The 27868-nt window shown below is 47.3% G+C and overlaps 1 protein-coding gene across 1 annotated transcript in view; it reads right to left on the reverse strand.

The window, feature by feature from the left end:
- Window positions 1-27868, reverse strand: part of HIF1AN (hypoxia inducible factor 1 subunit alpha inhibitor) — a 40680-nt gene continuing 12812 nt past the window's right edge. The window contains exon 8 of the mRNA XM_067709692.1: window positions 1-27868. This exon is cut by the window's right edge and continues 4227 nt beyond it. The gene's annotated coding sequence lies outside the window, so the exon portion shown is untranslated.

Here is a 27868-nt window from a genome sequence, read left to right on the forward strand (position 1 = left end):
CCATCCAGCCTTTCTCAGAGCTTAGCTCTGAACAACTGACCAGCATCTCCAGCTGGATTCCTTAAGAATCTCAATTTCAAATCATCTACAACAAACTTACCACCCTCCCCATGAATCCATTTGTGTTCCCAGAATCAGTCACCCAACCAGAAACCTGGGAGTCATTGTGAATGCCATCTTTTTTATCACCTCTTTTCATCCAAGCAATCACTAAGTCCTGTGAATTTTACCTTTCAGAAGCTTTTAAACTGGCTTCTCCTTTTCCATCTCTGCTGCCGTTGTCCTAGTTGTGCCCTTACCACATCTTTCTTGAATACCTGCAGTAGTCATCTCACTGCTCTTTCTACTGGTCTCTGCCCATCCCAATCCAGCCTATAATAGCTATAACAACAGTTAATCTTCACCAAGGATTGCTACATGACAATTCTACCCATACTATCTCACTGCATTCTTACAACAACTCCAAGAGGCAGGCACTATCATTAACCCCATTCTACAGATGAGGGAATTGAGGCACAGAGAGGTTAGGTCACTTTTTAGTAACACAGCTAATAAGTGGCATGCCAAGATTATTCTAAAATGCAAATTTTAATTATGCTACACACTGTCCTAAAATCCTTAAAGGCTCCCCATCCCCTTAATACAAAAACTCAAATTCTTTAGCACAGTAGTGCAGACCTTCAGATCTGAGCCCTGCCTAATCTCCTGTGTCAACTTTGCCTCTGGGTTTTAGTACATGCTGTTCCTTTTTTTTTTAATTTATTTATTTTTTAATTTTTTTGATGTGGACCATTTCTAAAGTCTTTATTGAATTTGTTACAATATTGCTTCTGTTTTATGTTTTGTTTTTTTGGCCGCGAGGCATGTGGGATCCTAGCTCCCCGACCAGGTATCAAACCCACACCTCCTGCATTGAAAGGTGAAGTCTTAACCACTGGACTTCCAGGGAAGTCCCCATGCTGTTCTTTCAACCAGAAACTCCCCTTTCCCTACATGTTCCCCTTCCCGACTTTTTTTTTTTTTTTTTTTTTTTGCCTTGTAACCCCTACTCATTCTTCTCAAAGCTCAGGCATTGTCTCATACACAGAAGCCTTACTTCACTGTGAGTGCCCCGCCCTCCCCAGCTCAGGTAGGTGCCTTGGTGGACACTATAATGTGCTGTCCGATTCCCTTCAATGAAGGACTTACCCCAGTTGCTGGGAGGCTAGCAGACAGTCTTCAGCTTTCAGCTCCCATGGGGGAATGGCCTCAGTTGAAGAGAGCTGCCCAGCCTAAGGTCACACCCATTTCTGGGGCTACTTGCATTCCATGACCCACCAACACAGGGGTATGAAACCTCTGGCCCCAACTTGGGGAAAAACTGAAGGGCCATTCTAGCCTCAGAGTGACCCAAAGGGCTGGGCTCTGCCCAATCCTGATTCCTTCCTCTCCTTCCACAGGTTTTGATCCCAAGAGCTTCCTGATGACACTCTGAGCACTAATCTCTATCTCAGAATCTGCTTCCTGGGGAAGCCCTCAGTACTTATGTCTCCCCAGCTAGGCTCCCTGAGGACTCAGTGATCCAGGGCTAGGGAACTACTGGAGAAAAGCAACAGTCTTGGGCTTCCCTGGTGGCGCAGTGGTTGAGGGTCCGCCTGCTGATGCAGGGGACACGGATTCGTGCCCTGGTCCGGGAAGATCCCACATGCCGTGGAGCAGCTGGGCCCGTGAGCCATGGCCGCTGAGCCTGCGCGTCCGGAGCCTGTGCTCCGCAATGGGAGAGGCCACAACAGTGAGAGGCCCGCGTACCGCAAAAAAAAAGCAACAGTCTTCATGAGCCCCAGCCCGAGGGGTGCAGCTCTTTAAACGCAGGGCAATAAGTGACAAAACCCTCTCTCTCCATTGATCCACGTGGTCATGGCTTCTTAACCAGATAATTCATCTCCAGGTAGCCCTGCACTTCCTGACCCCAGGCAAGTCATTAATTTGGTGACTCTTACTGTCCTCCAGTACTCACCTGACCTTCACCCCCCGGAAACCCCCAAACCATAGTGTGAGGCCAGAGCATGGATTTCAGAAGGCAGAGGGTGCGGATGTATGGCAGTGAGGTTGCACTCCCATGTCACACACTATAACCACTCTGAAAACAAGTTACTCATACTCCAACCGCTCTCAGTCAAGGTAATGTGGACCCCCAAAGTACCAGCACCCTGAGACCTCATATCCTTGAATTGCTAATTCCAAATCCTAAACTCTTGATCCTCAAATTAAAGAAACGGCCCAGTGTCTTGGAAAAGGCACAGCTTTGGAATCAACTAAATCTGAGTTCAACTCCTGAATCTTCCCTGTCTTGGTTGTGAGGCCTCTCGCAAGTCACTTCAGCTACCTAAACCCTCATTGTTCGTTAAACAGATGTGGTGACAATCCCATCTCACGAGGTTTTTTTGTTTGTTTTAATTGAGACACCGCATGTAAGACACTCAGCACACAGGGGCTGCTCAGTAGTTTACAGTTCTCCTCCTCTATACTTGAGAATTCTGAATCCCTAGAGTCAGAAGCAGAATAAAATGAGAAGCAGAACTCTCACTGTTATAGTACCATGTGTCAGGGACTGTTCTAAGCACCCTACTCATACCAAATCAATCCTCTCAACAATCCTGTGACGCAGGTACCATTATTAATCTCATCTTGCAGATGAGGAAATGTGGCACAGAGAAGTTAAGTAATTTGCCTGAGGTCACACAGCTAGGAAGAGGTAGAAGCAGAATTACAACCCAGGCAGTCTGGCTCCAGATCTACACACCCTGGGGGTGTGGAATGAGCTCACATAGTAGGCTCTCAAGGAAGCTTGTTGACGTTGAGAAGGAAGAGGAGGAGGAAGGGCAGTGGAGGGGAGGAGGAAGGAAAGGTCACTGTCTGGGCAGATAATGAGGAAGGCTGAGGGAACAGGTCAAGGGCCATAACCCAAAAATCATATCAGGGCCTGTCTGGCAAGAGTGGGACCAAGAATATGAAAGGTCTTGGGGATGGGCCATCCATGAGCCTGGAGGAGCCTGGACTTTGACCAGAGCAGGGTAGAAAGCACAAGACATGGTGGTGAAATGTCTAGATGATGTTGTCAACATCTGTAGTTGGAGGTCAGTGTGCGTGTATACAAGGGTGTATTTGGTGCCTGTGGTCTGAGCTGGAGCCTCTTTCAGGGGGCGATCAGGGAAGGTTTCCTCAAATAGGTGACATCTGAGTGTGGCTTTAAAAGATGTGGAATGTGGTTGGTGGAGAAGCAGGAAACTGTGGGCCTGTCAAGGAAGGTGGCCAGTCCTGAAGGGCTTATGGGGGGTGGGAGTGAGGGTGTTGGAAGGGGTAGGTTGGGGCCCGTTGTGAAGAGCTCTGAATGCCATGCTGAATCGTCTTGGTCAATGGAGTACTTGCTCAGAGTAATGCTTCAGAAAAAATAATTAGGCAGCAGGAGATGAAGGACAAAGATGAGGAAAAGGAATACCCTGGGGACCACCCACCCCCTGCATCCCTGTGAAGTCATCTCCCCTCTCCCCGGTCCGCTGACAGACTGGTTATCCTGGGAGAAAGGAGAAGCAGGCCGCCACAGAGTCATCAATCCCCTGTGTCTTCTGTTCTTGGAAAGTGCCTGCTCCACTTGCTGTAGCCAAAGTGGGCACTGGACCCCGAGAGTGCAGGTGGGTGTGGTGTGGAAAGAGGGCAGAGTTAGAGGAGAGAGAGATGGAATGCATGGCAGATAGTGGCTCCTTTATGATTATTTCTTGATCTACTGACTAAGAGAAAGACAGAGACACCCAAAGAGAGATACACATAAGGGGAAGAAGAAAAACAGAAGATGCCTCCAATAGAGGGACTTACCTTCTTTCCCATTTGTCTCCCACAGCACCAGGTAGCACCTTGTACGCCACAGGAGCTCAAGAATTATTTGTTGAAATAAGAGACTCAAAGGATATTCAGAAAGTGGCCAATGACTGAGATGGACACAAAAGGTGGAGAGAACTGAGGTTTGGATTGAGGAGCTTGGTGGACCTCCCTTCCCTTGTTGCGTCTATATTTGCCACCGTTTCCTTGCCCCTTAACAAAAAAGCAAGTCCTGAGTCTGCTCCCTTCCCTCAAGCCTTCAAAGTGAACAGATCTCAGAGGAAGACTTCAAAGGCCTAACCCCAGGTTCTTGGAATCTCTGGCAGGGAGCAGGGAGGAAGAGGGGAGTGGCGGTCAGGAAAAGAACCCTAGGCCAGGACTTAGCTGCTGCCTGGGGCTGCCGAGGGTAGGGTGGGAGTAAAAGGAGGTTCTCTGCCTTCCATGGTTCCCATGCTCCTTCACTGTCCCCAATCCAAGCCTTGCTCAGAGGCAGCCTCTGTTCCACAGGTAACATGCCTTCTCATGAGAGGCAGAGAGTCAGCTGTGAGTATGGGGACACTTAAAGACAGAAGCAAGTAAGGCACAGGAAGAAAGCAGAGGGGGAGGACATAGGAAAAAGGGAAGGAGAAGACAGGAAAAGAGGGAAAGAGGGAGAGAAAGAGAGACAGAGGGGAGAGGGAAGAGATGGGAGAGAAGGTCAGGGGAGAGGGAGGGAGGGAGGGGACGGAGAGACAGAGAGAATTTTTCCCCAAAATGAACATTACATAGTTAATAGAAGTAAGTAGTCATCTAACAGGTGATAAACATAAACACTGGGGTCAGAGTCTGATTGTCTTCCCAACTGTCTGCTGCCCAGTTTGTCTGTTTATCTCTCTGTCCATCTCTATCTATCCATCCATTCAGTTACCCATTTCTTTTTGCTTTTAAATTTGTCTAACTAGCCAGATATCTACATGTCCTAGGTTTGACTACCTGTCTGTCTTTGTCCATCTGCCTATTTGTTTTTCTACCTGTTTTTGATCTGTCTGTCTGCCAATTTGTCAGTTGATTTGGGTAGCATTAGGATGCTTTTGGCTGCAAGTGACAGATGATCCTACCAAAAGTGGCTTAGGTACAGAAATGGAACAAAAATTTTCACAATTTGTATGGAAACACAAAAGACCCCGAATAGCCAAAGCAACCTTGAGAACGAAAAATGGAGCTGGAGGAATCAAGCTCCCTGACTTTAGACTATACTACAAAGCTACAGTAATCAAGACAGTATGGTACTGGCACAAAAACAGAAATATAGATCAACAGACCAGGATAGAAAGCCCAGAGATAAACCCATGCACATATGGTCACCTTATCTTTGATAAAGGAGGCAAGAATATACAGTGGAGAAAAGACAGCCTCTTCAATAAGTGGTGCTGGGGAAATTGGACAGGTACATGTCAAAGTATGAGATTAGAACACCCCCTAACGCCATACACAAAAATAAGCTCAAAATGGATTAAAGACCTAAATGTAAGGCCAGAAACTATCAAACTGTTAGAGGAAAACATAGGCAGAATACTCTATGACATAAATCACAGCAGGATCCTTTTGGATCCACCTCCTAGAGAAATGGAAATAAAAACAAAAATAAACAAATGGGACCTAATGAAACTTCAAAGCTTTTGCACAGCAAAGGAAACCATAAACAAGATGAAAAGACAACCTTCAGAATGGGAGAAAATATTTGCAGATGAAGCAAATGACAAAGGTTTAATCTCCAAAATTTACAAGCAGCTCATGCAGCTCAATATCAAAAAAACAAACAACCCCATCCAAAAATGGGCAGAAGACCTAAATAGACATTTCTCCAAAGAAGATATACAGATTGCCAACAAACGCATGAAAGGATGCTCAACATCACTAATCATTAGAGAAATGCAAATCAAAACTACAGTGAGGTGTCACCTCACACCGGTCAGAATGGCCATCATCAAAAAATCTACAGACAATAAATGCTGGAGAGGGTGTGGAGAAAAGGGAACCCTCTTGCACTGTTGGTGGGAATGTAAATTGATACAGCCACTATGGAGAACAGTATGGAGGTTCCTTAAAAAACTAAAAATAGAACTACCATATGACCCAGCAAGCCCACTACTGGGCATATACCCCGAGAAAACCATAATTCAAAGAGTCATGTACAATGTTCACTGCAGCTCTATTTACAATAGCCAGGACATGGAAGAAATCTAAGTGTCCATCAACAGATGAATGGATAAAGATGTGACACATATACACAATGGAATATTACTCAGCCATGAAAAAAAAGAAATTGAGTTATTTGTAGTAAGGTGGATGGACCTAGAGACTGTCATACAGAGTGAAGTCAGAAAGAGAAAAACAAATACCGTATGCTAACACATATATATGGAATCTAAGAAAAAAAAAGGTTCTGAAGAACAGAGGGGCAGGACAGGAATAATGACGCAGATGTAGAGAATGGACTTGAGGACACAGGGAGGGGGAAGGGTAAGCTGGGACGAACTGAGAGAGTGGCATGGACATATATACACTACCAAATGTGAAATAGATAGCTAGTGGGAGGCAGCCGCATAACAGGGAGATCAGCTCGGTGCTTTGTGTCTACCTAGAGGGGTGGGATAGGAAAGGTGGGAGGGAGACGCAAGAGGGAGGAGATATGGGGATATATTTATACGTATAGCTGATTCACTTTGTTATATAGCAGAAACTAACACACCATTGTAAAGCAATTATACTCCAATAAAGATGTTAAAAAAAAAGAATATTGGGACAAATCAAGGTCATGTGCCTCTTGATATAATGCAGAGAGGAACACAGCATCATTCTTGCCAAAAAATGCATAACATGAGGAAACATCAGATAAACCCCAATTGAGAGATACTCCTAAAAAAAACCCTATTCTGTATTCTTGAAGATTATGTAGGACATGAAAGACAAAGAAAGACTGAAGACCTGTTCCAGATGGAAGGCAACTACAGAAACATGACAATTAAATGCAATTGTGACTCTGGAGGGGATTCTGAACCAGAAGGGGAAAAAAGGTATCAAGGATATTATAGTACCAATGGGCGAGGTTTGAATGGATCTGTGGATTACGTGGTAGAATTAGATCTATGTTAATTTTCTGATCTACATGATTGCATATGACTATGTAAGACAGCATCCTTATTTTTTTTAGAAAATACACATTGAAGTATTTAAACTGGAAAAAAAAAGTGGCTTAGGTAGTAAGAAAAGTATTATCTCACATAACAAGAAGTTTGGGGACAGAGAGATTCCTAAATTGGTCAATGTGGCCCAGGGGCATCATTTGGCACCCAGATTTTCACAGCTGTCCTCTACCATCCCTGGCACGTCAGCTTTTAACTCAGAGGAACCTCAGGGTTTCAAAAAGGCTGCAGCAACTCAGCACATTACATCTTCATGTAGGAAAGTCCAAAATCCAGAAGGAGAGAAGAGGGCACATCTCTTCCATCGGTCCTTTTATAAATTTGAGGTAAAATTTCCCCAAAGTCTCCTTAAGAGACTTCCTCCCACATTTCAGTGGTCAGAATTGTACCACATATCCACTTGTAAATCAATCTCCAGCGAGGGGAATGGAATTACCAGGATTTTCCTGGACCAACTAAGACTCACCTCTGGGGCAAGGGAGAGGTTCAACCTTCCCCAAAGCACTTGGTCTCCAAATACCAAACAAAAGAATGGGTTCCGCTAGCAAGAAGGGAGGACAGAATGTGGGGCATGGCTATTGGGTAGGCCTATTCTACATGCTGAGCTATACATCCATCTTCTCTGTGCAATCAGCTGTCCATCTAGCTGTCTATCGATTGGTCTGCCTGTCTGTTGGTCTGTCAGTCACTCCTGGAGACTGTCTGCCTACATGACTATCCATGTCAGTCTGTGTGTCTATCTGTACACCAATTTATCTGTGTCTCTATTTGTCTTTTGGTCTGTCTATAAATAAATCTATTAATGAGTTTGTGTGTTTACTCAATATGTCTGTCTGTCCATCATCCATCTTGAACTTCTGTCCACTTCTGCCCGTCTCTTCCTCACCTATCCCATATTTTTTTAATGGATAGTTCATTTCTTTTTTTTTTTTTTTACCACAGGATAGTCTAAAATAACTCTTGAAACTCATCACTCTGGACAAAGCACTGACCAGAGGGCCCACATCTCCTAACAAGAGAGACAGCAGCAGGGAGAGACTGCCAGAGTTCCCACCCCACCATCTCATGGTGCACCATCTCCCCTCTTCCCAGGTCCTGCCCAGAGGCTGGGCTGCTCATGGTCTCTACCTGTGACGATCAGGCCCTCCCTAAGCTATCTGAGCTCCCAGAGTGACTTTGTTCATTCATTCGTTCTTGAACGAATATTTACTGAGTACCTACTATGTGCCAGGCCCTTTCTTAGGTGATGGAGATACAGAGAGGATACATGGTTCCTGCCCCTATGGGATTTACAGTCTATGCATAGACACAGCCACACATAGCCACACTTACACAGGCTTATACACCACAATGGATGCTCCCATGTGTGTGCACACACAGGTTCTCAAATATACATTTAAAGACCCACACAGCCACATCCGGGCCCTGCCAGCCTCTGCAAACATCTGTTGAGCCTAATATGTATGTGGCACTTAAGTTAGTCCTGTACAAAAGCACATCTTACACACACACACGCATACACACAGTTATATATTTTACTGCCCTGGGACCCTGATAGTAGGGCGCAGGGAAGTGGCACAGGATTCTTATTTCTGTCCCCACATCTAGGCTTGACTCCCGTCATGACCTTGAGTAATTACTTCTCGACCATACAGTATCCCCTTGTACAAAAGGGGCAATGCCTGGCCCAGGGATGATCAACCCCCTCTCATTTCCTTGAACTACTCTACTCATGTTCCTTTATAGCATAAAAGTTGCTTCTGACCTGTCACTGGGAACATGTCTCTTTCTTTCCTCCCCTCTCTGCCTGTCTGTTTCTCTCCATGTCTCCGCAGGGTCTCCCCCAACAGTGCTCCTGCTTTTGTGTTTCCCATCAGAGTGTGATTGTGTCTGGGTCTCTGTCTTTGTGTGGTGTTTGAGTATTAGGACAGAGTGTTTGAATTCATGTCTATGTTTGAGCTGCTGTGTATTCCTATGTGTGTCTGCCGTGGGTCTCTGTGTGTTTTTATCCAAGAGTGTGTGTGTGCATACACACACACAGGCGCGTGCGCGCGAGCACATGCTCGGCTCCCCTAATATGCTGAATGGGCCATTACGCCTCTTGTATGTGGGGCTGGGGGTGGATGGGGAGGGGGAACAGAGAGAGGCAGCAGGATTCTGTAAGAACATTAAATCCCAAATAAAGTAGAAAATATTTTTTAAAATCACCGACTTCCCGTTTTCTCCGAAATGGAGTGAAACGAGGCTGGTCCCGAGGCAGGGGCTCCGCGGGGCCAGCCACTGGAAAGGGGCAGCGCTTTATTTTTTATTTTTGTAATAAGAGGAACTGAATTAGAAAAAACGGGGAAGGAAGAGCAGAGTCAGATTGTTAAAGGATTCAATGAGCTGTGGCCAATGTATTCGAAAGGTGCTTAAGGCAGCAGAGCCGCTCACCAAACACACACTCACACGCACGCACGCATGCACACACACTGTCATACACAGCCACACCAAGGCACCACATACCGCCATCACACTCACACGACCGAGACAAAGGCACATTCAACCACACTGGCATTGGGACACACACCCAGAGAAACACAGACACACAAACCCATCCCCACACATCCCCCACACGGCCAGTATACGCTCCAAGATGCACGCGTACATCTCAGGTGCCAGGGCAACTAACTCAGATACACCCTGAGACACAAAATCATCTACTGCAAACAGATATACGCAATGACGCAGACACCCAAAGACAAAAACACACATTCACAGTCACACACAGACACTCACACTCCCTACACTTGGATCCACACAGATATTTTCGTATATTTTATGACAACTACCAAATTCACTTCCAACACCTGTATACTCACTCGCACAACAAACTTATTGCAAATAAAGTTCACACTTACTATGATGCTTGTTCTCTCACCGATGCACCCACTATGGCTGATACACAAAGACGCTCAGGCCTCCGGACACACCCACACCTTCACACACAGTCACCCAACACACCCCATGTGTAGTTATTAACGATACCAAACGTTTATAGGGAGATTTACAGTTGAAAATGTATTTTGGTCTACTTAAGCCCCATAATCATCCTGTGAAACAGATACCCTTATCCTTACTTTAGAGATGAAGCAACAGAGCTCAGGGAGGTTAAATGACCCGCCCAACACCACACACCAGCAACAGGCCAAGCCAGGACGAGAGCCCCCTGTTTAAAAATTTAAATTGCCAACTGCAGAGAGCTGAGCAAACACAAACACATAGGGTCTTGGTCTTTCACACGTTCTCATGAACACAGCCTCACGCTCATTTACATAGGCAGGTTCAATTTCACACACACACCCCACCTTTGCCTGGCCTGACAGTAACCTGCATGTGCTGTGCCCACATTCTCACACACAGTCACCCCCTTCTACCTCCCTTTCTCGTTTTCTGTTTCTCCAGCTGCTTCCTAATCCTGCCACCCCTGGATAGCCTGAGTTAAGGTAAGTTTTCAGGGGACAGGGATGGGGCATGAGCCAGGCTCTTCCTCTCAGCTACACCTATGACCGCATTCCTCCCACCCCACCAAAAGCAACCCCACCTCGTGGCTGCCCCAGCCCCCTCCCCCAGGGCCTGGGAAAGGTGAGCTCCAGCTTCCCTCGCCCTACTCCTCCCACACACTCTAACCAAGGGGACATTAAAAAGTGCTGACAGGGCAGGGGAGAGGCCACCTGCCTGCTCGCCAGTCGGGCCACTTTCATCTCAGCTGCCTCCTGCTGCAGCCGCCACCGCCCTGGCCTTCCCTCCCCCGGGTCCCTCTTTATTAATCTGGCCCGTCTGGCCAGCCCAGACCCGCCTAGTCGCCCCCATCACCCCTTTCCCCTCCAGCGCCAGCGGGGGCGGCTCCAGCTCCCCAACATCCCAGGGTCGCGCCAGGTGGAGGCTCTATTCCCTGCATTGATCATCCCAGGGGCCACGGAGAGTGCCTCCAACAGTCTGGGGAAGCTCATTCTCCTCCAGATTTACAGCAGGAGATGGGGGTCTCCCGTGCCCCCCACTGACACACAGACACATCACACACCGAGCCTCACCTGTACAGGACATGCGTGCCACACACTGACAGTCCTATATTCACACTGCACAACAACACACCCACAACCTCAGGCACACCCACTGTTGTTACACTGAGTTACACATAACACCCACAATGACAGTCACACACAAGGACCTCAAGGGGAGACATACAACAACAGCCATATGATAACACAGCCACCCGTAGTAACCATCATTTAGAGCACACGGTCAACACAATCACACACAAGCACCCACACATGACACAACATCACACACTAGGACACGCTCTCACCCAGCTTGTTGTTGCCCATAATGATAATCAAATGGTACCTGGCTCTTAGTGGCACTCAATAACTTAACATTTATTGAATGAATAAATGATACAGTCGCAGTATATTCACACACTACACTGCACACATATACCTTAGAGCCAAAATGCATATGCCATAAAGAGTGGAAACAAGCCCTGCTAAGAACACCCCAAGCAGCATGTGATTGATGTCAGAAAAGCAGACAGAAGGTGATGGAATGAAAGCAACCCAGCTGGGACAGGGTTGGGGACAAGGCATTCAGTTACCTTTTGGAACTGGAGACATCTTTCTGAAACACAAATCTAATTCCAGAATAAAGCCCCAGCGCTCCTCAACAGTCTGCACAGCCCCGTCTTGTACACACCTGCTGCGTGCCTGCCCAGCCATGGTCCTACTCCCTATGCTCCAGCCATACTGGCCTCCTCTCATTCCTCATCCCACTCTGCTCCCTCCTGCCGCAGGGCTTTGCATATGCTGCTCCCTCCACCTGCAACACTTTTCTCTCCTCTGTTCTCCCAGTTTACCTTTAGCTCTTGGCTCCAGGTCACTTCCTAACTAGGTTAAATCCCTCATGCTATAGACCGAATGTTTGTGCCTGCCCCCATTCATGTGTTGAAACCTAATCCCCAATGTGATAGTATTTGGAGGTGGGGCCTTTGGGAGGCAATTAGTGCCCTTATGAGAGGGACTCCAGTGAGCTCCCTTGTCTCTTCTGCCCTGTGAGGACCCAGTGAGAAGATGGTGATCTATGAACAAGGAAGCAGGCCCTCACCAGATACTAAATCTGCTGGTGCCTTGATCTTGGACTCGCCAGCCTCTGAAACTATGAGAAATAAATTTCTATTGTTTATAAGCTACTCAGTCTATGTGTTTTGTTCTAACAGCCCAAAAGGACTGACATCCCACTTATAAGCCCACCTTATCAAACCGTTGATCTCTCCTTTATGGCACTTTTCACAGATGCAGTTTTTCTGTCCCCACCACTAGACTGAAGGCCGTATGAGGGCAGTGTCTGCTTTTGCTTCCACCAACTCACAGGACTGCTACCTAACAGTCCTGAGGGCCTACTCTGTACACATCGCATAGTAGGTGCTCAATAAACATCTAAATGAATGAATGACAATGACGAGGTACACAAAAGAACACTAGAGGGACAGCTTGGCTAGAAGTTAACAAGTCCTAGAATGCCAGAACTGGGAGGGATATCGGGAAACCCTGAGTTTTTGCCCTTGCTGTGTGACTCTGGGCAAGTCTCTTCATATCTCTGGGCCTCATTTTCCTCACCTGTAAATGAAGGCATCAGAATGTATTCTGTAGAGCTCTAGGGGCTCAGGAGCATCCAAGCTGCTGTGGGCAAGGATGGGAGCAAAGGAGAGCAAGCTTCAGCCACAGCACTTCTGCTTTTATCCGTGTGTGTGTGTGTGTGTGTGTGTGTGTGTGTGTTCAGAATTGAAGGTTCTAAAGTTTAAAATATTCTTTGAAATCCCTGAACTAGGTGATCTCTAGTTGTCTTCTGAAATATTACAATGCAACAGAAGCAGAATAGTTCCAAAACAGTAAGATGCCAGAGCACGTGCTACTTTTTATCTGCAAAGTTATCTAAGTGGGCCCTCAAAATCGACAGAGGAAAGGAGCAATAAGAATTGAATGAGCCCAATTGGAGGAGGATTCCTCGAGGAGAGGAGTTTTCAACATCCTCTGCTGATTCCTAACTCTGGTGACAGACTCAAAGAGACCAGGGAGCTGGTGGGGGAGGGATCAGGGAACCGCTTCCCAGAAGGGACTGTGATCAAAGCAACAGACTAAAAAAGGTAAGTCCTGCCTGAATATGAGTAGGAGAAGACAATGGGTGGGTGGGGTAGTGGGGGAGAAGGGCACAGGGTGGTCCACAAGCTTTCTGAAAAGCCCATATGCACTGAGGATGGCAAACAGGAAAAAACTCTACAGTCAAGTCACCTTACAGGAACTGAACTTTATCCTGGGAAAGGGAAGGCTGAGGGCACAGGAGTTGAGAATCACTGAGTATGGAGGGCAGGGTAGGAAAGCCAGATAAATCAGGATAGTTACAGGACACGGGCTATCTGTTTTTCTCTGTGTTCCCTGAGGGAGGCAGAGGAAACAACAGCCTAAACTGGGGGTTAAGAAGGCGGGTGGGGCAGAGAAAGGCCAGAGAATGAAGCCTGGAGAAATCTACTACTTTGTACCTAAGGAGGGGATGGTTCCTTGGGAACCCCTTACCTAAGTGAAGAACTTCTTCTCCTACTCCATCCCTTCCATCAGCCTCAATGTTTCCTCTCTCTCATATACACCCTTTTCAACCTGCCTTGGGAACCTCAATTGTCTCCCTCTTTCCTTGAACTCCCAAGTTTCTCCAACCCACAAGCCACCTTCACCCACTGCCTCCTTCCTGCAGTGGCTCCCCTGCCTGTCTCTGGCTTCCACCCTGCTGCTGTCCTGGAGTCACTTGTTCTGGAAGCAGCCAATCCCTAGGCCTATTCTCTGGGTTACCTGGCGCTGGTGATGCTCTTCTGGAAGCTCTCTGCCCTCTCCTAGTTCTCCAACCTCTCTGATTCTCTCCCAGCAACTCTTCTTATCTACAGAAGGGGCCCAGGCTCAGTCTGAAGGTTTTCAGTGCTTTCCCCTCCACACTCTCTCCCATGACCAACTTATCTACAAGCAAGACTTCAAATTCAGCTAGCAACCCCATAGGAAAGACCCTCAAAGGGCCCCCCTTTTATATGTGTATTGAGTGTACTCAGTAGATTTGGATTAATGACTCCCAAATCGGTACTTCAGTTCAACTTCCAACTGGCATCCCCAATTCCTCACCAGATATCTCCTCCCAGATTCCCCATCACTACATTAAATTCACTGTGATCACCTTGAGTTCCAAACCAGCCCACATCTCCCAGAATTTCCTCTCAGGTCATGTGCCTGCTAGATCAGGCCCAGCCCACTCTCAATTCATGAATCTTCACACTGGGAGTTTCCCTTCAAATGTCCCTTAGTATTGCCGCTTATCTGCACATTTTAACCCCAAACCCAGTCCAACTCATGTGCCTTTCCTCCAGGGTTTGGTCCAGATTGTCCCCCTCACCCAGTGTCTTCCCTGACTGCATGAGTGGTCTTCCTAAATATGCCATGCCCTCATCCAGAACCCCACAGGTCTCCATTTCTCTGCTCAGTGTCTAGAGCTCTCAGTTTGACCTTCTGGGATGTGCTCCCAGCCTCCTCTGCAGCCCTAAGCCTGCTCTTCCCTCCAGGAACACTTGCCTCCAACAGAGTCTAATTCTTCCCAGCCAGACAGGTCTTCAAGCTCCTCCCGACATTTGCTCAAGCTGCTCCAATCTCTGGGATTGCTACTCTTCTGAGGAGTTAAATCCCAAGCATCCTTTCTAGCTGAGTTTCTCCTGCACATTATCAACTGGGACATGACTGACCACTGTTACCACTCCTGGCTCCTGCCCACCAAAAACCAGTAGCTCCTGCCGGCCACATCAACAAAAATATCCCTGGTTGAGAACCACTGGTTGTATACTGTTCTCTCACCTTCCTCCCAACTACTAGATCATCTCTAAATTACCAGTATGTTCCAAGACCTTCTTTCAACTTCCTCAAAGTCCTTAGCTTCTGGCTAGAGGCTATGAGGATCAATGAGAAATAATAATAATAATAAGGGCAGCATCCCCTAAGTAAAACCTTCTATGTACTAGACACTGTTTTAGGTCCCTTACATATATTTACTTAATCCTCACAAAAATCTATGAGCTAGCATTACTATTATCCCCACTTTTCAGATGAGGAAAGTGAGGAAGAAATTAAGTAATTTTTTCAAGGTCACTTACCTAGTAAGTAGTGATAAAAAGGCATAGCAGAAAGCATACGCTTTGGAAACAGAAAAAACATTCAAATACTTAACTCTGACACCAACTGGCTGTGTGACCTCAGCTAAGTTACTTCCCCTCTCTGAACCTTGATCTCATATGTAAAATAATAATAATAGCAGCTACCTAATTCACGGACGGTCCTGTGAGGATCAAATCAGTTAATCTAAAACAGTGTTTGGCACAAAGCAATGCTCCCTTTCTGCATCTCCTTATGTTCTTTTTCTCCACTCAAATCCTACCTCAGATACTTAAAAAGAGTAACAATGATAATCCTTCACAGTTAAACTCAGGCTCTTGGCCCCCCTACACTGCATGGCCCTGCACTGTTCAATCAAGCCTTCCCAGGCCTGCTCTGGCAGCTGTTCCTCTCTTCCCCAGCAAGGCCCCTCCCTGCCTTCGTAGTGTTCTGGCCTCTAGGCTCCTGAAACTGTTGTAATCTGGTCGCACCATGGCTTGCTTGCCCCATCCTGCTCCCAGAAGCAGAGCGTCAGACCTGACCCAAGAGAAACCCAAGCCCGGATCTTCTGCTTCCCAGGTCTGCTGGGCAATATGTCAGATGTCCAGACCACTCCTTTGATTCCACCCCTTCCGCTGTATCCCTCCAGCCCAGTCCCACCCTGGCCACCCTTACTTGAAGGAGCCTACTTTAGGAGGTCAAAGTCTGGGTCCAACCAGAGCTCTACGACTTCACCCCTTTCTTCTCATCTGCGGCTTTGACCTCTTCTAGGCCCTGGCTCCCTTCCCTTACTTTCCTGTCTATAACTTGGCTCTTCCCAGTGTCTGCTCAATCTCTTCCTCTCCAACAGCTCCTTCTCCCCTGTCCTCTGTCCACAGATTTGCTCCTTTCCTCCAGGCTAACAAAGCTTTGCTGTGGCTTCTTTTTCAAACTATAACCCATCTCCAGCCCTCTGTGTATTTCTCAAAGGATAACCTACAATGGTCTACACTTGCTGCCTCATTTCTTCTCCACCAACTCACTCTTTAACCCCTACTATTCTGCTGACCTCTTAATCACCAACTCTAATGACCTTCACTGGGTCCTCACCCCCGCCTCCTATACCAAACAACTCTTCAGAGTTCGAGCTGGTGACTGCCCCTCCTGTGTTCTCTCCATTTCAATGACCTCCACTCTCTGGGTTCCACTCCTGCTTACTTGGGAAGTGCTTCTCTGGATGTATGTTCACACTTGTCCCTGGAACCCTCTTTTCTCCTGTCTCCTGGGTGCTCTCATTTGCTCAAGCCTCAACCCTCACCGTCCCTACTGTGAGCCCAACCCTGAGCTTCTTTCCTCTGTCTTCCACCTCACCCCTCCCACCACAGCCACACCCCTCTCTCCTCACTTACTCTGCCCTGACAGTGGTTCCAGCCCTCTAACGAAGCTGGTCTCTCTACTGTCCTCCAAACCTCAGATGGATTCAGGCCTCTATAGCTTTGCTCCCCTGCAGACAGATGAAAACGCCTCACCCTCTCATTCCAGTGTTTTTGTTTCCTTCATTTTCATAAAATCATAGTCAGAACAAAAGTTAACTAAAAATAATTCTACCCATTTTAAGGTGCAGCTCCAGCTGCCCTGCTCTAGGGAGCCTTCCGTAGGTACTCACCTAGCTCTGACCTCCTAGGTGTTTACTGGCAGAACCCACAAACCCCTACCTGACTCTACTGAGTCTCCCTTTTCCCTAGGTAATGTATGAGTCTTGTCATCCACACCAGGCTCTGGGATCCCCAAAGGCTTAGAAAGCAGGGTGTCCTCACAAGGTCCTCCCCAGAACCAAACTGAGGGAGACTGCATCAGATGGCACCTAAATTCTCTTCCAATTCCAGTTTTCAAGGATTTGAAATTTGAGGATTCTTTCTAGAATGTTCCTCCGGGAAGATCTTCAGAGTTTCTGGAAGGTGTTTTCAGTTAGCAGACATCCACATGCTCATGCTCATGAGCTGACAAGAGTGCCAGCTTTTGGAGAGTTGAGCCCCAAGAGAAACCAGGAAGGTCAAACGTTATTTTGTATGTGAAGGTAGGGGAGAGGAATCCTGGAAACTGACTCCCTCTCCTCAAGTCAGTGAGGAAATCCAGAAAAGGACTTTTTAAAATCTCAGTGCATAAGCTTGCCTTCCCCTCCCCATTCACACACACACACTCTCTCTCTCTCTCTCTCTCTCTCTCACACACACACACACACACACACACTCTTCACCTATACCCTCTGGGACCAGGAAAGTTCCCCCAGAAGCTTAAGGAGCATCCCCCCCCCGCCTTACACCAAAAAAGAGAATAGTCAGAAGCATGGGCTCAATGTCTCACCACAAAACACAAAGCACGGCTGCCCCCGTGGGGCTTCACTGAGCATCGCAGTCTCCACCACTTCATCTTCATGGCCCCATCATGATATAACAAACCTTCATCTCCAGCCCCTCAAGAAGACGCCAGTGTACTCCAACCCATCCTCTCAGCTCCTTCCCCTCCCAGTACACTCTGCCCCTATTTCCTTCAACAACACATTACACTCAGCACTCCAATGCACCAACATACCCCCATCACCCCACCAGTATCCCCATCCCTGGTGCCAGCATCCCAATTCCTTTATGGCCCTCAGTACATCCAACCTCCCCAAGTCTCAAAACACCCATCTTGGGCTTAAATATTGTGTCCCCATCTCCAGACCCATCGTCCTCCTCCAAACATCTTGGCTACAGTTATCTGAAGAACAAGCCTGTGTACTCTTGATCGCCACACTGTTCTTCATGTGTGCTCTGAGAAACAGAACTGATGCATACTAGGTAGTCTTGTATGTCCTAGGTCAGTTTCTCAAAATGTGGTCAGAGGGCCATGGACATCAGAATCACCTGGGGAGCTGGTTAAAAAAGATTCCTGAGCTCCATCCAGAACTACTAAATGACTGGTGGTGGAGCCACAAATCTGCACTTTCTACAAGCTCCTCTGGTGATTCCTGTTATCAGTTCAGAATCATTGCCCTAGATGACTCTTTCAATCCTAACAACTCTATGAACTTGGCAGTGTTATTCTACTTCAAACAGTTAAGGAACCCAAGACAAACAGAACTTAGTTTAGGTAAACTGGTGACAGTCATTCAGCCAGCCAGGGGCAGGGGATTCGGGTTGGTCCATGACCCCACAGAAATGGAGCTCTCGGTGCCAGGGAACCCTCCTGCCATAGGAGCAGCCCTCTGCACCCTGGGCTCCGTGCCAGGGCAGACAAGAGGCCACGTGCACAGTAGCTCAGGCAGGAATGCTTGGCTGTAATAGGAGACACACCTGAATTCCATGTGTGTTTGTGCTGTGAGTCTCCTTGCCACCCAGGAGTCCCAGGCCAGCCGCACCTAAGCCGAGTGGCCCCGTGGGCTCCCTGCAGTGGGGAGTGTGAGAAGTGCAGCCGCAGCCTGGCCGGCCACTGGGCTCCTGCTGTTGACTCAGGATCCCCACATGGAGTGAGGGCGCCACGCTCTGACCGAAGTGGGGACTACGTGTCCTGGGGGAGGGCGCTGGGGAGGTGGTGCTTGAGGTCCAAATTTGCAGATTCCTTCCTACCACACTGCCCCATTTTTCTACCCACTCCCACACTGATCCCCATCCTAGACCCCTTCTCGGTAACCCCTAATCGCCCGACTTCAGGAAATCCTGGGATGAAATTCACAGGTCAATGCCTCTGGTTACCCACAGGAAGTGAGAAGTAGGTCCCCCTATTTTCTCCCAAGTACCAGAAGAGTGCTCCAGATACAACTGTCTTTGCCTGGGGTCACTCCTGCCCTTCATCCCAGAACCTCAGCACCATAGAATTTCTGGAAAGTTTCTGGCAGTATTCCAGCCTAATGCCATGCTGGCTGCTTGTCCAAAATATTTTCTCATTTGTCACTGACCTCCTTAAAAAAAAACGGACCTCAGAATGGACCCAGTATTCCAGAGGTGGCCTGACCATCTCAGAAAGCAGTGGGGTAAGTACCTCCCTTGATCTGGCTGCTCCTTTTCGGTTAATGCAGTTTGTGATTGTATTAGAGGTTTTAGCAGTCGCATCACACAGGTGACTCATATTGAGCTTGCAGTCAACTAAACCCCCAGGTCTTTTCTTCATGAACCGCTGTCAAGCTTGGCCCACCCCGCCACCGGGTATTTATGTCATTGATTTTGTTTTAACCTAAGTGCAGGACTCTACATTTATCCCTGTTAAATTTAATCTTGTTGGTTCCAGCCCAGTGTTCCAGCCTGTTGAAATCGTTCTGAATCCTGACTCTTTCATGCAAAGTATTAGCTTCCCCTCCCACCTCGATCACCTGCAAACTTGATGAGCCTGCTGCCTCAGTCAGTTGTCAATAAAAATGTCAGACAAGACACAGGCCCAGACTGAGCCCTAAAACATACTACTGGAGACTTTCCTCTAGTACAGGCTGACATGGATCCATTAATCAACTCTCACTGGGTCTGGTTTTCACCAAGCTTCATGACCATTTGGTTCAGATGTTTCTACTGTGTCTACAGATACTGTGAGAGGCTGTTGGCTGCACTGCTGGAAATTTCTCCTGCCCCAGGCTGTGGCCCCAACACCATGGCCATGCACCCTTCTACTCTCCAAACCTCCAGCATCATTTACTTAACCCTCACTCTAGGGGATTACAGACTTCCAACAGTGCCCACTCCTACATCTCTTGAGGTGTTAAGATGTTTCTGAGCTTCAGAATCTCCCTGGGAGTCACCAACTATTGCTATTTCCTATCCTATCACCCTATGCCTCCTCTGAGGCCTTATTCTCACCCTTGAATTCTCTCTCCGGCTGCCTTCTCCTCTGCCTACAACTATGCTCAGTTGCCTCCCTCACCTAAAAAGCCTTCTACTGGTTGCCTCCTTAAACTGTGATTGGCTTCTGCCTCCATGCTTCTCTTGAAAATGCAAACACTTCCAACCTCACCTCCCATGTCTCCTGAATCTTCAACAATCTTCCATCCCTCAGCTGAGTAACCACACTGCCCAGAGAGTGAGCAGTGATGGTGGAGATGGGGTTGGGATTTGGGAGTCTGAGTCAGAAGATTCAAAACCAAGCCTGACAGACCAGGTATAATCAGGTACAGGAGCTTCACAAAGCAGAGCCTGGGAGCCCTCACACACCAGAGTGAGGCTGTGGTCAAATTACGAAGGGAAGCAGGAAGTTCACAGGAACTGAGACATGAGGTCAGAGCCCAGGCAAACTGTCTGGGCAAGAGAATCTCTGGAACCAGTGTGGTTATAGACAAGAGCAGCAAACACAGAAGTCTGAGCCTGGGAATGTCTTGCATATTTCCTCTAGTGGCTGAAACCAGCCCTGGGGCCAGGTGGCTGGGAAAAGACAGCCTGGACAGAGGGGATGATGAGAATAGAGAGGAGGGCAGGGACTGCACTTTTCCTGAGCTCTTCCCCCAGCTATCAATCTGCTGTTAGGAACCTCAGAAAACCTCCAGTTCAGGGGTCACGTGCAAAAATGTGGGCCAGACAGGTCACAGAGGTGAGATAAACCAGGTATTAGGTACCAAAATGAAGAGTGGTGACTGCGGCAAATGGGAAGGACATGCCCAAAGGGGTGGCAGCTACTCAGCTCTGGCCAACTGCTGTCCTATGGGAAATGGGATCTTACTGTTACCAGATCTTCTAATTTTCCAGAGAAGCCAAAAGCTTTTGTTTTTATTTAGTTTTTATTTTTTTGGCTGCGTTGGGTCTTCGTTGCTGCATGCAGGCTTTCTCTAGTTGCGGCGAGCAGGGGCTACTCTTCGTTTCAGTGTGCGGGCTTCTCATTGCGGTGACTTCTCGTTACGGAGCACGGGCTCTAGGCACGCGGGCTCAGGAGCTGTGGCACGCGGGCTCAGGAGTTGTGGCTCACGGGCTCTAGAGCACAGGCTCAGTAGTTGTGGCGCATGGGCTTAGTTGCTCTGCAACATGTGGGATCTTCCCAGGCCAGGGCTTGAACCTGTGTCCCCTGCACTGGCAGGCCGATTCTTAACCACTGCACCGCCAGGGAAGCCCCAAGCTTTTGTTTTTAAAGTTTATCATACATGTTGCCAACCAATTTTTAAAAGTTTCAAAATCCACGCCTGCACCTATGATTTGACCCATGGTGGCCATCTTTTTTTTTTTTGTGGTACGCGGGCCTCTCACTGTTGTGGCCTCTCCCGTTGCGGAGCACAGGCTCTGGACGCGCAGGCTCAGCGGCCATGGCTCACGGGCCCAGCCGCTCCGCAGCATGTGGGATCATCCCGGACTGGGGCACGAACCCATGTCCCCTGCATCGGCAGGCGGACTCTCAACCACTGTGCCACCAGGGAAGCCCCATGGTGGCCATCTTAACTGCTGCCAGTGCCTGGAGAGCGACTGCTACCTAGAGAGGATGAGTGACTGGGTCTGTGGTAATACTATATGCAGAGTTTCCCCGGGAGGTGTTTGATATCCATGAGGGATACTTTTGTGTGTAGAAATAACTATCCAGAAATTACTTTGGCTTTAAGAATTATATTCAGTTTTCGAAGTTACATATTCAAAATCCTAGTTCTTGTCTAAGCTGTTAAGTTCAGCTTACAAACCTTATTATTTTGTTTATAAAACAAAGGAGTAATGTGAGGTTAATATATTTTATTTCTTAAGTACTTCATTTACCTGACTAAAACAAACTTTCCCAAGTACTTAATTATCATGTCGCCAATAGATTATGTTCATAAATACAGCAAATCTCAAATCATTTTAAATGTTCCAAAACAATACAGAGACTTGGCGAGATTTTGACTTAAAATTCAAGTCTAAATAAATTATTCAACACTCTTTACTTGGTATTACAAGGTAAACCTATCAAACTAAAAGGCAAATTCTCCTCCGTATGTTAAGGATTTAAAAACAAACTGCATAGATTCCTTATAGCAAATATAGTAGTGCTGCAGGTTCCATGTTCTTAAACATGCCTATCCTTCATTCTAAGTTCTCCAGAGTTAAAAGATGCTTACCTATCAAGGAAACAATTGATGCTGCACATATATTTTGGAGGTTGCCTTCTCAGATGGTTGAGATGGTAAAACAACCAGAAACATTGATTGGGCTACTGACTGGATTCTATAAGGGACCCATAAATTCCTATTTGTTGTCTCTGAAAGCCCTATCATGGGGCCTCCATTACCTAAGACCTAAGAAGGTGGTCACCAGCTCATATCCCTGAGTTTGATGCGCTTCAATACCCAACTGCATTTTCTCAGACACCTTGAATCCCACCTAGGCTGTCAGATACCTTGGTTAGGTTGTGCATTTCCTTGGCTCTGAAAACACTTAAAAAGTCTTTCCATCTTGAAGATTTCTGCTTTCTTTTTATATTCTTCCTTTCTGGGAGGACCACAACTCTCAGAGGTGTTAAGATGACAGCTGGCTGAATGCAGGACTTCTCTCACAACTTTGATTTGTAGTCACAATTCCTAAGGTTCCCCTGGCGGGACTCTGATCTCATCCATAGCTCATTGTCCTGTCCTCCACTCCGCACAACCCCTAGACTGGCTTTTCCCTCTAGCACTCGGCACCCACCTTCTTTCTTCAAACTCACCTCTCAACATCACGTGTTCTTCACTCACCCCCACACCAACTAGATGACCAAAGGACCCCTACTCCAGCTCCAACATAGTAGAGTCCTGCCGCCTTCTCCCATGATTCTTCCTCACTCACATTCACACTCCTTAGGACAACCAATCTCACCCTAGACAAGAAGGGAATTCTGATATTACTTGTTCACACTAAGGCGTGGACAACTGAGTCCCTTTTAAACTGAGTAAACTAGCTGCTTCCTAAAGGGAAAAGAAATGAAAGAAAGGGGACTAATATTTATTGGGCACTTACTAGGGAGGCACTAGGCACTGAGATGTTTCACTTGAGCTGTCTCATTCATTCCCAATAGCCACTCGAAGGGGCCTGTTAAGAAAGCAAAGTTCAGAGACGATAAGTAATCTGACCATCTCAACGTTGGCAATGGTGAAAACAAGATTCAAACCTAATCCATGGGACTCCAAAACTTATGCCCTTTCTCAGCACACTGCTTTTCCTTCTTAAACCAAAACAAAAACCTGACCAAATATTGGCACAGTGAAAGACAGCATTTGGTGAGAAATGCTGCTTTACTGTTTCCTGCTGGAAATGTGGGAGGCTCTTATCTGTGAACTCCTGCAATTCTATGACCCACCCACTCCAGGAAAGCTCTCCTAAACCACCACCCAACAAGTATTATATAGCGCTCAATTTAGACAGCATTTTCACGTATGTTGTCCCTTCAGCCCTGTAAGGGAGGTGGTGATAGTACTGACCACTTTTAAAGATGAGGGGACTGAAGCATGGAGACAAATGTGCCCAAAGTCACCCAGCCTGAAAAAAGGACATCTAAGATTCACATAGGGGTTCATGGCCCCTGAACCTTGTGTCCTTTCCACTTAGACACACCATGTCCCCCACAGACACCCTCCTGCCCTATTTCCTTCATTCTGGGGATCTGATGGTAAACCAGAGCCTATGTCTCTGCTTCTGCTCCTTAAGACACCATCCTAGCAAGACCACCTTTGTCCCCATATCTGCCTTTCACAGACTTTCAGTCTCTTCCACAACCTGGTGATCTCTTCCATTTTGCTTCCCCACCCCAAGTCATCTCTTCTGTGATTCCACTTCAAGTGTCATTATCTTGAGTCAGAGTAGGATCAAAAAAGCCCAGCTCTTCAAGCACTAACTAGACCCTGGGTCTTCATAATAAACCGTTTCCTGAGTGCCCATACTGAATTGAGTGTTTTTAAAACATCATCACAAACGCTCATAACAATATTGCAAGCCATGCGCTATTTTCCACCCCTCACAGCTGAAGTGGCAGAGGCACAGACTTAGCTTAAGAGGTTATAGTTAGGAAGTGGCCAACAGGGATTCAAACCCAGGAGTCACATCCGATGTCTCCATTCTTGTCAAAACATCACATAAACCCTTGTAAGAACAATGACTATACTGACTGTAAAATGGGTGGGGCTTTGTTCACAGTCAAAAGCTCACTATTCAAAAACTTGGAGGGAAACTTCACAAGCCTGGGGCCCTGCTGCCTCTAGACTATTGTGTGGCCTCTGTGCCCATCTCCTTGTCTCCTGTGTCCCTGCCTGCTGTGCCTCCTTCACACCTGTTGTGCCACCAGCTCACATACACTTCCAGTGCTTCTTATTCCTGTGGCGACAGCAGGTCTGATGTCTTCTATTTTCACTAACAGTGTTTCAGGTATTTTTAATATTATAAAAAAGAAATTTTAGATCATTCCTCAGCGATGGCAGCATAGTAGATTAGAGTCCTTGTGAGCTGGAGGTCACCGAGAAGGGGTAGGGGTAGGGAATGGTAACATGAGCAAGAAATTTATGCTCGTATCTCTGCTCATGACCTGACAACTAGACTTGCTCTGGGAGCAGACACAGGACCTTTGTCAGAAAGCTACATGGACGAGAAGTAAAGGCTTTAAAAGAGACAAGGCTGGGGCCATTAGAAGCCAATGACAATCAAGCTTCTGCTATGGAACAGTCACCCTGCTGTGCCTTTCTTTACATACCTTATTCCACATAACCCTGACAAGGTAGATAATGTTATCCTCATACATATGAAGTTGAATTTCAGGTAGTTTGTCATTTGCCCAAGGTCACACAGGATGACAGATCTAGGATTCAAAGCCAAATATGCAAAGTCCTCATTTTCAACCACTACCCTATATTGCACCATACACTATACATTCAAGAGCTTGGATATGGAGATAAGAAGCAGAGCTTCCCTGAAGGGCAGGATTGACCTCAATGACCAAGTAAGTCTTAAGCAAACTGAATAAAACACAGCAACATTTTCTGGGGCCAGAGGGAAGGCTTCCAAGGCCCAGAGCAAAAGAAACCTAGAAGTGGAGAGGTGACTGTAAAGTGACTACAGAATCGCCTGAAGCCCAGAGACGGCTTGGCACCAGCTAGAGATCTTCTACATCCATGGGGCTGGAGACCAGGGTCAGACCCAAGAGGGTATGAGTGGCTAGAGGGGCACTGCAGAGAGGCGTGGCTCATAGTGGGGAGGAGGGGAGTGGCTGAGAGTGGGGGAAGAATCTAAGAGATCAGCCGGATATCAGTGTGGAAGAGGCTGAGAATTCCAGGCAGCCAGAGTACATCTTGGGCTGATGTCTAAGTAACTGGATCCAGCGTCGCTTCCAAGTAGGGCGGCAGGGTGAAACTCCAGAGGCCAGAATGAAGTCTTTTGCAAAGCAGTCAGGGAAAGGGTTACAACTGAGCAAGTCCAATCCATCTGCACTCCAGGACAAACCTGGGCTGACAATCAAGATGATTTTCAAATGCTTCTGTAGCTAACCAAAGGGTTTTCTTCTTTTGGGGGTCCACTGTCTGGCTCATTCCTACAAGTGATTCTTAAAACCCTTAAACATGGAGGAACAGAGTGTTTGCTTTGGGACTGGGAGAAGCCAGAGAAGAAACATGCCTTTTACTCCTCCCCAATCCCTGGTTATCTTCCAGGTATCACCTTAGACTATGTGACTTCTTGCAAGAAGCCTACTGTGAACAAAGGAGCTTGTCAGGTGCTTCTCCTCTGCAGACCTGTAACTGCCTGCTTGACGCCCCCCGATGAACTGAGAGCACATGGGTAGAGACTAGAACTGGGCCTGAAACAAATGCTCCAGGGGCTCCACAGATGGTAGCTATTAAGACTCCAGTCTTATATTTTTCTGAATTCTCTTCGGAATGCCCCTCTGTGCTAAAATAACCTTAACACATATGTAACTTAAATACATGGAAGAGCATGCAATAAAATTAAAACAAGCGGGCCTGATCTGACTGCTGTGGTGTTTCATGGTATGAGGTTGGCAACAGCTTCTCCAGGTGTAATGGGAACTCACCCAGCTGCCCTCACCCCTCACACAGCGTAAGGAGACCGCACACCTGACAGCTTCTCATGCCGGCCCTGGGCCGATGAGAGCGGTAAAGTCTGGCTGACCAAGTAGAAGGCATCAGGCTCTTCCCTGTTTCGCTCCCTCTAGGGTGGATTTAGATACCAAGGCTCTTCTGTCTGTCCCCATCTCAATATGAGTTTCTCCAGCATAATTTCCTTATTCTTCCTTATGCTCTTCTTGAGAGGGAAGGAATCACTGAAATCAAGTTTCTGAATAAGTCACAAAATAAATGTAACAACCACTACCACAGCCATTTATTAAGTGCTTGCCAGGCACTGTGGTAAAGCTTTACAAACATTGTTTCGATCAGTCCATCAGCCCTGAGGTAGATATTTTCAACACCCACCTTCCCCTACACACATACCATTATAGTTGAGGAAACTTGAGGCTCAGAGAGGTCAAGTCAATCAACAAGGTCAAGCCCAGCTGATTTAAGTAGCAAAACTAGAAATCTGAACAAAATACATCTAACTCCCAAACCCATGTTTTTATACACTAGATTGTTAGGTTGTTTCTCATTGGAAGTTAAAGGACACATGCTCCTTCCCAAAATATCACCTAAAGACTAGATTTCAGGTGGGGAAGAAGGCAAGGCCCAGTTGTTTTTAAACTTCTTTAATCAGCTATTGTACTAAACACCTGGAGAAGTGAAGTGACAGTCTGGGTATATAAGCTGACCACTGGGTCCCCGTCTCCTGCTACCCCAGCTTCCAGGGCGTTTCTCATCGAAGACCTCCACTCCTGACACGTGACTACTCAATATGCTGTTTCCCTTCCAGCAAACACTGAAACTAAGAAGTCAGCCAAATTTGGTGACTAAGAGCATCACCAAAGACACCTGAGAGAAATTAGCAGACATTCCCAAAACACCCACTATCCCTGAACTGCTGGACCCTAAGGCACAGAGATGCATGTATGTGGAAACACAAACTTCAGTTCTTCCCTCCAGGCTTGCCAGGCCCGGCTCCACTCCTGGGGAGTCTCCTGCTCAATCTCCCCTCACTGGTTCTCCACTGTCCATGATTCTCTAGGTTCCCTCCTCTCACCCATCTCCGGAGGCCTCACTAACCACAGACCCCTGGTCCTAAAGGTTGCCAGTGTCCGAGGCTTTGTCCCCTAGAAATGCACCAAAAGTGCTCAGCAGGGCTCCGCTGAAGATTCTAAGTTCTATGAAGATTAAACAGAACTGGCTGAAGACTAGCAGAAAGGGCTCCCAGAGTGAGAAAAGCTAAACCAGGACGTACAGAAGTGACAAAGGAATGGCAAGAGAACAGAGCAGACACAGAACAAATGGACTAACCGTGTGTGAACAGAATTATTGCAGATCAGAAATGGAAGATCCTAGAGAAAGTCAATCCAAACACCTGCAGCCAGGGAGCTTCTGAGAAAGCAACTGTTTAGGAAAAAGGACCTTGGTGAGGGGCTGCTGAAGAGCCTAGGCAGGGAGAGTATAAGTAGGAGAAACTGGGGGGACAATGGAAAAGGAAGCTGGAACAGCTCTTTAGAGCAGGCAATTTGAGAGGATACCAGAGAAGTAGGCAGGGACTGGGGGGGGGGGGGGCAAGAACTGGAGGTTCCGGGAAAAGGGAAGATGACATGGGCAGAAAGGCCAGGGCCTCTGGA

The sequence above is a fragment of the Pseudorca crassidens genome, chromosome 16 (assembly GCF_039906515.1).
Source record: "Pseudorca crassidens isolate mPseCra1 chromosome 16, mPseCra1.hap1, whole genome shotgun sequence".
NCBI lineage: Eukaryota > Metazoa > Chordata > Mammalia > Artiodactyla > Delphinidae > Pseudorca > Pseudorca crassidens.